We start from the raw sequence: 11,478 nt of genomic DNA, 5'->3' as shown, positions 1-11,478 counted from the left end.
GGTTCCGCCCCGCGCCGCAGGACCCGGCAGCACGGCCGCCTGCCCGCCCGGCCGGGGCCCCCACCGCGGCATCGGCGCACGGAGCGCCGGCCGCCGGCTACCCGGCCTGGCCGCTGCGCCGCCCGGCGCCGCCAGGGGGCAGCCGAGGCCAGCGCCGCGCCCCGCCGCACGGTACCGCCTTCGGCCGGGGCTGCCGAGCGCAGTCGCGCGGAGAAGGGGCGCGAGTGCCACTGCGGGGGCGTCCGCCGCAGAACGGGCGCTGTAGGGTGTCCGGGGGGAAATGAGCCCATAAACCCGGGTGGAGAAGCAGGTGTGCTTCAGCTAAATAAGAGGAAAGATGCACGTCACGGTGAGCCAAAGCTCTACGGCGGCACCTGTAGCGTGCCTCTTGCAGGACCCAGCAGCAGGGCTGGGGTGAACTCTGCGGAGCACAAAGGCAGCATCCAGCACGAGTGAAGCCGAAATGACCACACCTCAACTCTGTATTCCGGGATTTCAACCGACATGCAAATGCAACAAGATGGCATTCTTCACGTTGTTCCTACGCAGTCCTTGAAAATTCCTGAACTGCAAAATTTCTTTTAAGAGAGGGCTGCAAGTTTTAAACAAGTCAGCATCATTACTTGCAATCCAAAAAGCTCCTTTTTAGTATATATGTGGAATCTGAGTATATATTTTCTCATTGCTTCAACATAAAAGGATGCACAGGACAATTGTTACTGATTCTGACATTAAAGCTTTATTCATTCATGGACTCAGCAACAATCTATAAACCTCAAGTCAATAGCTGTGAGCCACACAATTTTCTCACAGTACATTTAATTAAGCTCTCAAAAACTTTCAATTTTAAAAGACTTTTAAAAAAATTTATATTCTTCTGTTTCTTTCATAATATATATAAGAAGAGTTCTTTGCATGGTCTGATCTTCCAGAAAGCATTAGAAATGGCATTTCCAGACACTTTCCTTTCCCATCTCAGTTACCAAAATCCATTTGGATTTCCTTCATTGGTGCTCAACCAGCCGCAAACCCTGAGAAGTATGTAACTGCATTTTCAGCATGAAAATTGTCATCTGTATGCATAAGAATGTTCATTGATAATTTGAGGCAACTTAGACAAGGAAAACTAGACAAGAAAGAATTCAGCAGCTTGTCAAGCTTCCCAATCATCTCACTAACTGTTCCCAAGGCTCATGCTACTGGGAACAGAGGAAACCAGTATACACGGCATATAATGGTACCCACCCAACTCTGTTTAGTCCTGTAATCAGGCAGAGAATCAGACCATGGTTACACCAATTTTTGATGAGCAGCACATTTTCCTTCCCCAGGGAGCTCCTCAGCAGAGGGGACTGAAGCTGCCCCTGCTCCCTCATTAAAGTCTCCAGGTCCCAGGCTGTAGACAGGGCGAGTGAGACAACCCCACTACAAGGTGTAACACAAGCACAACGTTCCTCATTGGGAAACTGCTCCAGTCAGGAGATTTCAAAACAGCTACAAACATCCACTACTTTCTTTAGGCTAGATTTTCCCAAGGTCATCATAACTGGTGATTGGCATATTAGGTTGAAATTTCCTTGAGAAAATATATATTTTGCAAAAGGCAAAGTTAGCTGTTATTGTTACAGTGATACAGAGTGTCATTTCCAAGCTCTAATTATTTTGGAATATTTTTTCTGTCAGTGAAAAGCAGCCAGAATGCATGGAATTAGGCTCCACTGATAAAAGTAGCGAACATTTTTTGTTTGCTTTACGTTCCACTTTTACAGGGGGTGGGGGAAACAAACTCATTTTGAAAAGGTCAGCATTTACAGGGGAAAAAGGTAGGCTTAAATCCCCAAAATGCAGCAGGCTTACCTCTGTCCCTTTTAACCACCTGGTCTGTAGCAGCTTGGCTGACACCAAATTAAGGAAAACTGAAAACAGATGGTGTAGTTACAAAAGTTTTCTATACTGATTTTTAAAGCAGCACTGACACCTGAAGAGCTGGTAAAACGTAGTTATGTAAAGAAAGCACCAACATACTGCAGCCTCTAAGCGAGAAGTTTCAAAGCACTGAGATCTTTGATGGCCGCATAACAACAGTAACTGGCAAACACAATGCACAGTGAAAATACACTCCTTTCTCCATTAAATTATCCCTGGACTTTTTCACTCTCTTCCCCTTTCCACCAGCAGGAGTCCCACAGGCATTAGGGCACAGTAAGAACTGAAAAAAGAAATACACGGTAGGTTGTTTTTCATTTTCTAATCAGAGTTAATGAAAAGTCTTCCACTGCAAGACATCAGAAAGCTATTTCAGAGATATTCCTCTATCAATAGCAAGTTGGCTCTATTTAATGGAAGCTTGGAAAGTACACTGTCAAATTTGTACCAACATAAAAAAACCAGATTATAAACCCGTAAAACTAGTAGGAATGTTTAGGCAATTTAAAAACATTCCAGCAAGGACTGTAGCTATTAAACAAATCAGCATGTCCCAGAGTGTCTGAAGCCCAAACACAGAAACATTAAGTACCCAGGAATATAATTTTCCTTCTAACGCTTTTTTAAAAAAAGATGTTCTTCATTGTCAACAAAAGTTCCACTAAAAAAAAAGGTAGGGACAAAGCAGTCTCAGGGGTGAGTACCGAGCGTGGTACAGACAGAGGGTTACAGGTTTGCAGGGCTAGATCCTAAGCAGGAGTGGTGCTGGTTGTCATGTCAACTGAGGACTGTGATTATGATTTATAAATTTGCAGTAGCCCTTTTAAGAGCACTTTAGGCCTTCAGAATACGGATCTGGTGAAGAACCGTGACTCCAGAGGAGTCAATAGCAAAAATTCTCCAGTGCACACAAAGCAACCCTGCTGCTTTTGTTTCAGAGACTGCCAGTACTCATACGCAAAGACTACTAAATTGCTTGCATAGTACAGCCAAAATGTGTTCTAATAGGTGATGAATTCACTTTTTCGGCAAAGCCCCTTTTGGGGAGCATGGCAACTCAAAACTGGCATGTGTCAGCTCACAGCCAGTGCATCCCCTTTCTGAATGACACCACTAAGTATCCCTTAGCTGCAGGCCACAAAATCCCTCAATATAGGGCTGAAGATGAGGCACTGCTTTGAAAAGTGTCTCTCATGCAGTGTCCCTTTCTTCCTAGTGAAGGCAGCACGAAGGTCAGCCCACTGGAGCCTGGAAGTCAAACCATATCTTTTTTTCAGCCCTACTGCAGAATTAGCCATTTTACAAGGAAAATGTGATACCAGTTCCGTTAATGATACACTAGTAGGAAGAGAATACACCTCAGCTTCTCCTAGTGCTGTTATTAGATTTATGAATTAGGGCCTTTAAAAACTTCATTATCTGTGTTGCCACTTTAGTCAGCAACCACGGCTTAACGTACATCAGAATGTTGAGAAAGACAACAACAGTGCCATCTTTAGAAGGACTTTTATTATCTATCTTAATCATAATCTGCACAGCAAAAATTTTCTTTACCATCTTTCCCATCACAGTGCAGTCCAGAAGGCAGAGAATCATTTCTGCATCCATTTCTGTTATCAGCTCACATCAATGTAGTTACCTGACGTAATGATCTGTTTTCTGGCTCTTCACAGCTGTGTTCTTTAGGGGACAGGGCTTCCATCCAGCTGAATTTGATAAACACATGTGTAGTATGGATGACTCTCAGGTTTAGGTGTGGAAAATTCTTTCCATTTGCCTCCTGAGAAAAAGGAGGATGAAAACATGAAAAAGACAATTAATGTATTGTCTAAGGATACTCTTCACTGAGTTCCCTTCACTCCCCTTTCTCTGAGTCCAGGAGTGGACATGTTTGTGCTGAAGAAAGCATCATATAGGAGCTCCTTGTCTTTCTGTCCCTGTGTGCCCTGTTAAACTGCCCCTCCTGTTCCATACTCCACACCACATATAGGAAGAACATCAGCACAAATGTGAATGTGCCCTGTAGTAATTTACAATTACAAGTGCCGGTGTATGTTAAATAATAAATGCTATGTATTGGTTAGATTAACGCATGCTTGTCATATTAATTTATTTTCCTAAAGGTCTGTGTGGGGCTCACGCAGGGCCACAGTACTTCCTCCTGATCCCTTGTGGATACTTCAGAGTAGCTCCAGAGGAGCTAGCATTTGGAGAGTGTACTTGGGATTGGGTGCACAGGCCACAGGAGTGTACCTAATTCTAAAACCATGGCAGAGATTGCGAACACCGTGAATGTAGCACACAAAACAAAATGTTCTCCCCAGGGGAATTCCAGAGCATACCTCCAACCTGAAAGTCTGCATGGGGGACCCATCCTGGTTGTACGTGAATCTTCCCAAGCAGTAAATTCTTTCCTTTGGAATAATCTTTCATATCCTTATAAAAGAAAAGTGGGAAAGGATGACATTTCCACCATTCCAGAGAGAAAAACAACAGCCCGAATGGCTGTTGCAGCCCCAGACATAAGTCTCAGGACTGTGACTGGGCATGCAAGCAAAAGGAACCAGCAGTCTAACTAAAGAGGACCAAAAAAGGAGCCTTTCAAAGTGACTCACTCCAAAGGATAAAAAAAGGAACTTGCATACATAGCTAAGTTCTTTGGAGCACTCATGATCTCCTCTGTCTGAAACTTTTCTTTGAAAATGTGAGCCAGCATCACAGCATGTGGGCAGATGACTCTAAATGGCTTTCTCATGACATATCCCTGCAATCCATCCATGGCTCAGCAGTTTCCTTGGTCATTATCCCACTGAAAGAAGACACAATGGGGGACATTGAACCATGCTCCAGATAACAAGATCCAGACTGTATGCAAACTGATCTTGTGGCATAGAAATCCCAGATCCAAGGCCACCAACAAAACAGGGGAAAGACAGACTGATTTTTTGGCAAGCAGATCTTGTCCGGTTTTTGATATGGAAGATAAAAATCAGATTAAACATGTTTCCGTGCTGTTTAAGACAGTTATGGAACAGTACTAGGCATACTGCTCAATGTCCACATAAGAACCTCCACAATGGCTGTATTTGACAGCAGATTAGCAACATGGGGATTTTTTCAACAGTTTTGCTCCTTAGCGGAGAGAGAGCCCAATAGGATGCATACAGGTCTTTAACATTCCACACAGATCGTTTCAGATCTCCCACACATCTGGTGAGCATAGCACCTTCTACCTTTCTTACATGGGATCTCCAGGTGGAAGCACAGCCACATATAGCCCACAGCCTTGCAGGTATGAATGGAGACAAAGTAGTTGTTACAATTCCAGACTCGAGTTAGCTTGAGTCTTCACTCAAGCTTGCTCCATCTGCCTTTGCAACAAAGATGCATGCATTTGTAGGTAACTCAAGCACACATACAATGTGCAGGTGTGCAATGTGAATGAAATCAAACAGGCCTGTACAAGAGCTAATATTAGCTGGGTCTCAACTACTCAATACTTTAATAATAAACCATTTAAAAAGCAGTGTTTTCATTTAAACATGCAACATAAATAAAACATCAGCTAATGTTACTAAAAGACAAAAATGTGATTTCTGCAACTTCAAAAATCTCAAGCACTTAAAAGCTATAAAATGCATGTCTAAAGACAACAACTCTCACAAAACCCACATTTAAAAAAAGCTATTAAAAGCACATATTTCATCACAACAGTAATGGTATTTGCACACATTTTTATCAAAACTCAACACTGCATACTTTCTTTGCTGTGGAACACAAGCAAACTCTTTCTCAAGAAGCAGCAATTATTAGCACTTCCTAAAAAATAATTGGTCAGAGGATATCACATCTCTAAAAGCAACTTGTTAAATCCACTGATCAGAACTGAAATTGTAAGTCAACAGTAAGGATCTTATGTCTGAAGGATATGTTTAAGCTGCATGAAGTTAGAAGTCTTGCACTTAATCTCCCATGTTTGTTTTCTGTAAGTGACATAATAGGGACCACCAGCACTTCAGCAGCTCTAATTGTTTGTTTTGGAATTATTAACCTACCACAACTTTGTTCCAGTTCAAAGCTGTTCTGGAATTTGTTTCAGCTTTCCTTTTTGTCCCCCAAAGGAGGGACATTTCCTCTTTGCACCTAGCTGCCAAGATCCAAATCTGTAGTTTCTGTGTTTCCCTGGTAACAGCTGGTGATGTCATAAATTTACTAAGTGGGTAGAGGGGGACACTGCTCTGTGCAGCAGTGAAAGTCTGGAAGAGAACAGCTAACTGGCATTCCTCCCCAGCTGCCAACACCATTCACCTTCTCTGTCTGCCCAGCTCTGTATCTGGATCAATTCAGAGAGTTTCCCACAAGGCTTGAATCCTTCTTGGCAGTGGGAGTGGAAGGTATAGAAACTATTTCTACTGTCTCAACCTTGAGTGCTTTGTGAGCTCAGAATGCTGAGAATTGTTTTTTTGGAAGGTTCGTATCTAAAATGACAGAGTTTTTTGTCACCAGTATTGCTGTCAACCTGCTTAGAACTGGCAGCAAGCTCTGCTTCCACACACATCACTGCTGCTAACAGAGACTGCTGAGCTCCTCTGAAGGTCCATGCCCATAGAAGTGTTTTGAAACTGGTTCCTGATCAGTCTGGGTTACTCTGACCAGTGCTATGTCATACAGGAATATGTTGGGGAATGGGGGAACAAAGAGAGCAGGTATAACACCCTGATTTCTTACCTAGAGATATGATGACATCTAGAAAATATGCATATTCCCATCAGAATCCAAACATACACAAGTGTGCTGCTGCACTGGAAGCTTCACTCTGTTTCACAACAGTCACCTGCAAACATAGCATATGCATGAGGAAAAAAAACCTTCTCCATCATTAAATTCTAGGAGATAAAAGGATTAATCACAGAATTAGATGCATACAAATTCTATTGTTTGTGTGCTGCAGTCATTTCTTAGTGTATACAGGCAATGGAACTGGTGTTCCAGTCCTGAGATACAGCCCACAATTACTCTGAAAAGAAATAGGCCTGCGTATTATTCTTCCAGATAAAGCAAAAAGCTATATATCCTGATTCAGGGCATTTGCCTTTGAGGAAGAGGCCAAGGGAAGAGAAAGAGGTATCAGAGCTGTCAGCGGGATTTGAATCTGATTTATCTAATGATTTCAAAGCAAGATTCTTCTTGACACAGACCCTTGTCATGCTTCAACTGGATACTTCAAAGAAGATAGAAAGGAAGGGAATTCTGTACATCATGAACTCAGGAGGCAGTTGGACGAATGTATTTCCCCAGAACTGAGAGACAAGAGAGTTTTTATAGTGTTCAAGGTCTGTACTCCTGGCAGGTTAAAAGCAAGTCTACCACAAGCAGATAAAGAATTTCTGCAGAAGTTTCATCAGCACTCTACAGAGATAACTTGCCTCTCTAGTTTTACGCCTGCTTTGTATTTCTGATATATCTGGAATGAGGAAACACCTGTGCACTACATTGCAGTGCCATGTGGCTCAGATACCATAAGCTAACCCAGCTCAGGTGTCTGTGCATAGCTGTGTGACCTTTAAGTTATCCCTGTCATCCGGGGCTTTACTATGGGAGATCGTCATTTGGATATTTGTCCCTGACATCATTTTCAGAGTCAAGGCAATTAACAACACAGAACCCATTGCCCATCTCCAGACCTTGGACAGGAGTTTCACTGATGACCCCAGCTCAGCCAGACCACAAGAATCAAAGGAAAAAGAAAGAGGTGTAGATGAGCAGCAAGATAATGAGAGCTTTTCCTTCTCCATTTCATCGTTCAGAGGCAGTTTTGACAACTGATGGCAGACTAGTTTCTCACAGACTCCTGTCATAGGGGACATCTCAAGACAAATCAAAGAACTGCACCTACTGAGAAATACTGTTCTTGTCTACATGGCTATTCCTTTAAGTTTGGTCTAAAGCTTTTTGGAAAGGCACTCCAACTGACAGCTGGTGCCCCTCTACCTCTTTCTTCTTCCCCTCAACTGATCAAATAAAGGGTTTGCTTGGGATTCCATCAGCACCAAAAATTAATAAAGTAAAATTACATTGAGAAATAAGACGCCTGTAGTTTCCTTTTTTTTTTTTTTATATGACTTTAGCCTAGAGCTAAGGTCTTGCGTGAACCAAAAGAAAAACAAAACAAACAAAAAAAAACCCTCACAAAACCCAAAGTCCCTAGACAAATAAGAGAAATTCAGAGCACAGCAATGAACTCTACAGCACTCCCTAGAAAAGATGCCTAGGAAGAATATTACTGCTAGAAAAGCAATCAACTTCACTACTGGTGCACAGTGGGGAAAAGAAAGCCCTAGGCTGAAATTGGTATCAGGCTTATTTTATTAATTTCTGTTACTAAATCATAAAACCTTTGAAATCATTAAGAGGCCAAACTGGGCAGCTGAGACCAATTATACAGGAAAACTTACTATGGGAGAGAAGACCTCTCCTGAATATTAGCAAGAAACATGGGGAACTGCCCGGCTTCAGTCTCACTGGGGATATGGAAGCATGGTTGGTATTTTAGCATTTTCATCGATAATGGCTAATGGACATCTCTAAATAGAAAGCAATTAAGGTTTTAAGGGCCCACCAAAACGTTTTGTTAGTTTCTATAACAAACATCAGAGTACCTGGACCTTAGACCCAAGAGTCAAATAAATATATAATGATTTCATTTACTATAAGAAGGGGTGAATTGTATCTGCTAATAGAGCATTAAGAGCAACAAACCATGAAGTGCATCACCATGTTAGGCTTAGAACTAGGTAATAGTATATTTTAACATCAAGTGTCCTTACAAGAGGTTAATGAAGTTAGGTTCTGTTTTTCAAAATAACTGTCAAGTTGATCTTTAACAGTCTGACAGAGGTGACATTGGAATGCAAGAATAAGGGGTCACAGAACATTAAATAGCTGACTAAGGCCTATTAGTTGTAGGATAAGATGAATAAACAATGCATAAAATCTACAAACACGTATGTGTATTTTATGTTTTAAAGATGGTACTGGCATGCCTAAAGGTTTACAGGGAAGACAAGCTAATTTGCAACCAGTTTATCTTCCTGCTGCCACCAACCTCACCATTCAGAAGATGATGCAGAATACTTCCATGATGTTAATATAAACTTAAACCCATGGCTTTTCTTGTGCAAACAACAAGATTTCCAGTAATAATTGTAATTGATGTCTTGTGGCTTTTTAGAAGGACAAGTCCATCTGAAAACACCAGATATTAAACTGTGCTCTCTTCCCCTTTACATAACAGGGCTAGATAGGGCTGAAAAAACGGAGTCTATCTTCCTCATCAGCTGCAGTATTTGCAGAATATGCAGAACACAGATATGTTCCCAAATGGCCAAAGAGCTGCCAATAATATTTTTACCTTGGTGACCACTTATTTTTTACTGAATGAGGGAGATTTTAAAGCTTCTTTGGTACTCAACAAAAAGGAGAACGTTCTTGTGTCTCAAATAATGCTGAGAAACGGATGGAAGCCCACTGAAAAACACAATCTTGGAGATGTTCTGAATGAATCTTTTGAGGTTTCTGAAGCTGAGAGATGCTTCAGATACACTAAACCAAAGTGTAAGTGCCAGCTGTACTTAAAGTTTGAGTTTCCTCTTTTTTTTTTTTCTTTTTTTTTTCTTTCTTTAAAAAGCAGTGCCTCTGTCTTTGTAATCCAGAGCTTAACTCTTTGCTTTGCTAGCATAAATTGATTTCCTTTATACATTGTGCCTGGTATGAAGACTGATACCAGCACAACATATTCTGCTCTCCAGAATCAGCTATTCCATACAAAAAAGGTGCCATTGGCAGAGCCAAATTCTAGGATATGAATGGAAATCTGCTCCTGAAGAGGTAGTGGTGGAAGTGACACCATCCCTGCTGTGAGCCTCATGTGATCAGAAGATCTTTACTCAAAAGAGACTTTGTTGTCACTCTTTTATGGGATTGTCTCCATTTTTCCTCTCTCCCATCTTTCATTTCTGTCATGTATCACAATTCTTGACACTTCGAGACTGTTCTGTCAGGCTTAAAATTACCCCCTTGTCTATGGGCATGCACGTGCATTCGACCGCTTAAAGAATTACAAAGCACTTGCCTTACCTTGCAAGGAACCCCAGGTCCTGCTGCTATGTCGATCGATAGCCAAGTTCACACAGGCAGGGTGAGGCTCTCCATTCTTCAGTGATCTACAAAGAAGATTGGACCTTTGCTGTAGGTCTCATTTCATACCCTCTCTCTCTTAAAATGGCTTTAGCCATTTAGCCAGAGTGGCAACTCTAAGTGCCTTGTAATGTTTTGACTCACTGCTGCAATGCCAATCCACTCATGAGCTCATGCAGCGATGGAGCACGTTCTAGTTCATGAGGTAGTTAGAAAGAGATGCTGACTAAAGACAGCATAATTCCTAACACAAATATTTCTTCTTTATTGTGCTCCCAGCAATGGTATCCGCATCCAGCGGAGAAACTTTGAGAGCATTTGACAGCTGGATCTCTGAATAAGCAAATTTCTCACTTCTGTCCAATTCTCACTTCAGTATGATCACATTGTATAAACTCTGCTGGGATTTGAGATCAACACTGTAAACCCCTCAAAATGAAACTAAGCCAACCACACACATCTCGTTTCATATACACCTGTCAATGAAAGCCACGCAACTGCAGGTACCTGTGCTCCAAAGCGGTAGATACACACCAAAGAGGCCCAGGGGCTCTAGAGTCACTGGCACCAGAGAGCAGATTCAGTTGCTCTCTGTGCTGCATCGCACAAGCTAACCTTGAAGAACATCTGATACTTGTAATGAAGAGATTAGTCAGGAAAATTTTTAAACAACCCAAAATCAAAATGCAGTTAAGCCCCACTAATTCCCATTTGTGTCTGGGAAACTTAGTTTTGTTAATTAGCAAATAACATCTGAGTTGCGACGGGAGCCTGGACTGTGTACTAATAAATGATTTTTATAAGGTCATATTACATCTTCCTGTATCATCAGCATTCACAGGTACAAGAATATTAATAAAAGATGAGTTTGTGTTATATATATAATTTTTTTTCTATGTGTATGTGTGTGTATTGATATACACACTAACATACATGCAGTTCTTCAGAACTCTGTGCTCTTAGCTTAGAAAAGCTCCACTCTGAAACTCAGGAGTTGAAGAGGAAAAGATTTTTGCTGAGTAGAAGACACTAGCAGTTGTCTGCTGTAGTGTCATTCAGACACTTGACAAACCCAAACAGGTAAATGTCAGTAAAGACAAAGTAAAGCAGGCCATTGTCGCTGCTTGGGGAAACAGTGGCTTTCACAACCATTTGTCACTAAGTTCCAGTCTTAAGTCTCCTCAAGCAGGAACCAACTCTCAACTATTTAATTTTTAAGTGTTGGTATACATTTTCTCTGGGGTTGTTGGCCAGGGTTCTTGTCCTTCTCTCATGTCTGCCACCATGAATGTGGATTTACTCCACCTCAAGCAAAACCAGGGAGAAGAAACACAGGCCTTCCATTTGTTTTTCATG

At 41.8% G+C, this 11,478-nt stretch overlaps 1 long non-coding RNA gene across 2 annotated transcripts; it reads right to left on the bottom strand.

The window, feature by feature from the left end:
- Positions 1 to 891: 891 nt before the first annotated feature.
- LOC121092903 lies at positions 892 to 10,881 on the bottom strand. 2 transcript variants are annotated; one of them, XR_005829420.1, is made up of 5 exons: positions 10,063 to 10,881; positions 6,655 to 6,760; positions 4,269 to 4,362; positions 3,566 to 3,706; positions 892 to 2,209 (listed from the first exon to the last, which is right to left on the bottom strand). It is a non-coding gene; the product is annotated as an uncharacterized LOC121092903 (long non-coding RNA). The 2 variants fall into 2 exon arrangements; XR_005829419.1 differs by having other exon boundaries at positions 892 to 3,706.
- Positions 10,882 to 11,478: the final 597 nt, after the last annotated feature.

Source organism: Falco naumanni, chromosome 8, assembly GCF_017639655.2.
Source record: "Falco naumanni isolate bFalNau1 chromosome 8, bFalNau1.pat, whole genome shotgun sequence".
Taxonomy (NCBI): domain Eukaryota; kingdom Metazoa; phylum Chordata; class Aves; order Falconiformes; family Falconidae; genus Falco; species Falco naumanni.
Note: the sequence above shows the minus strand (reverse complement) of the source record. Positions and strands in the feature narration are given on the sequence as shown.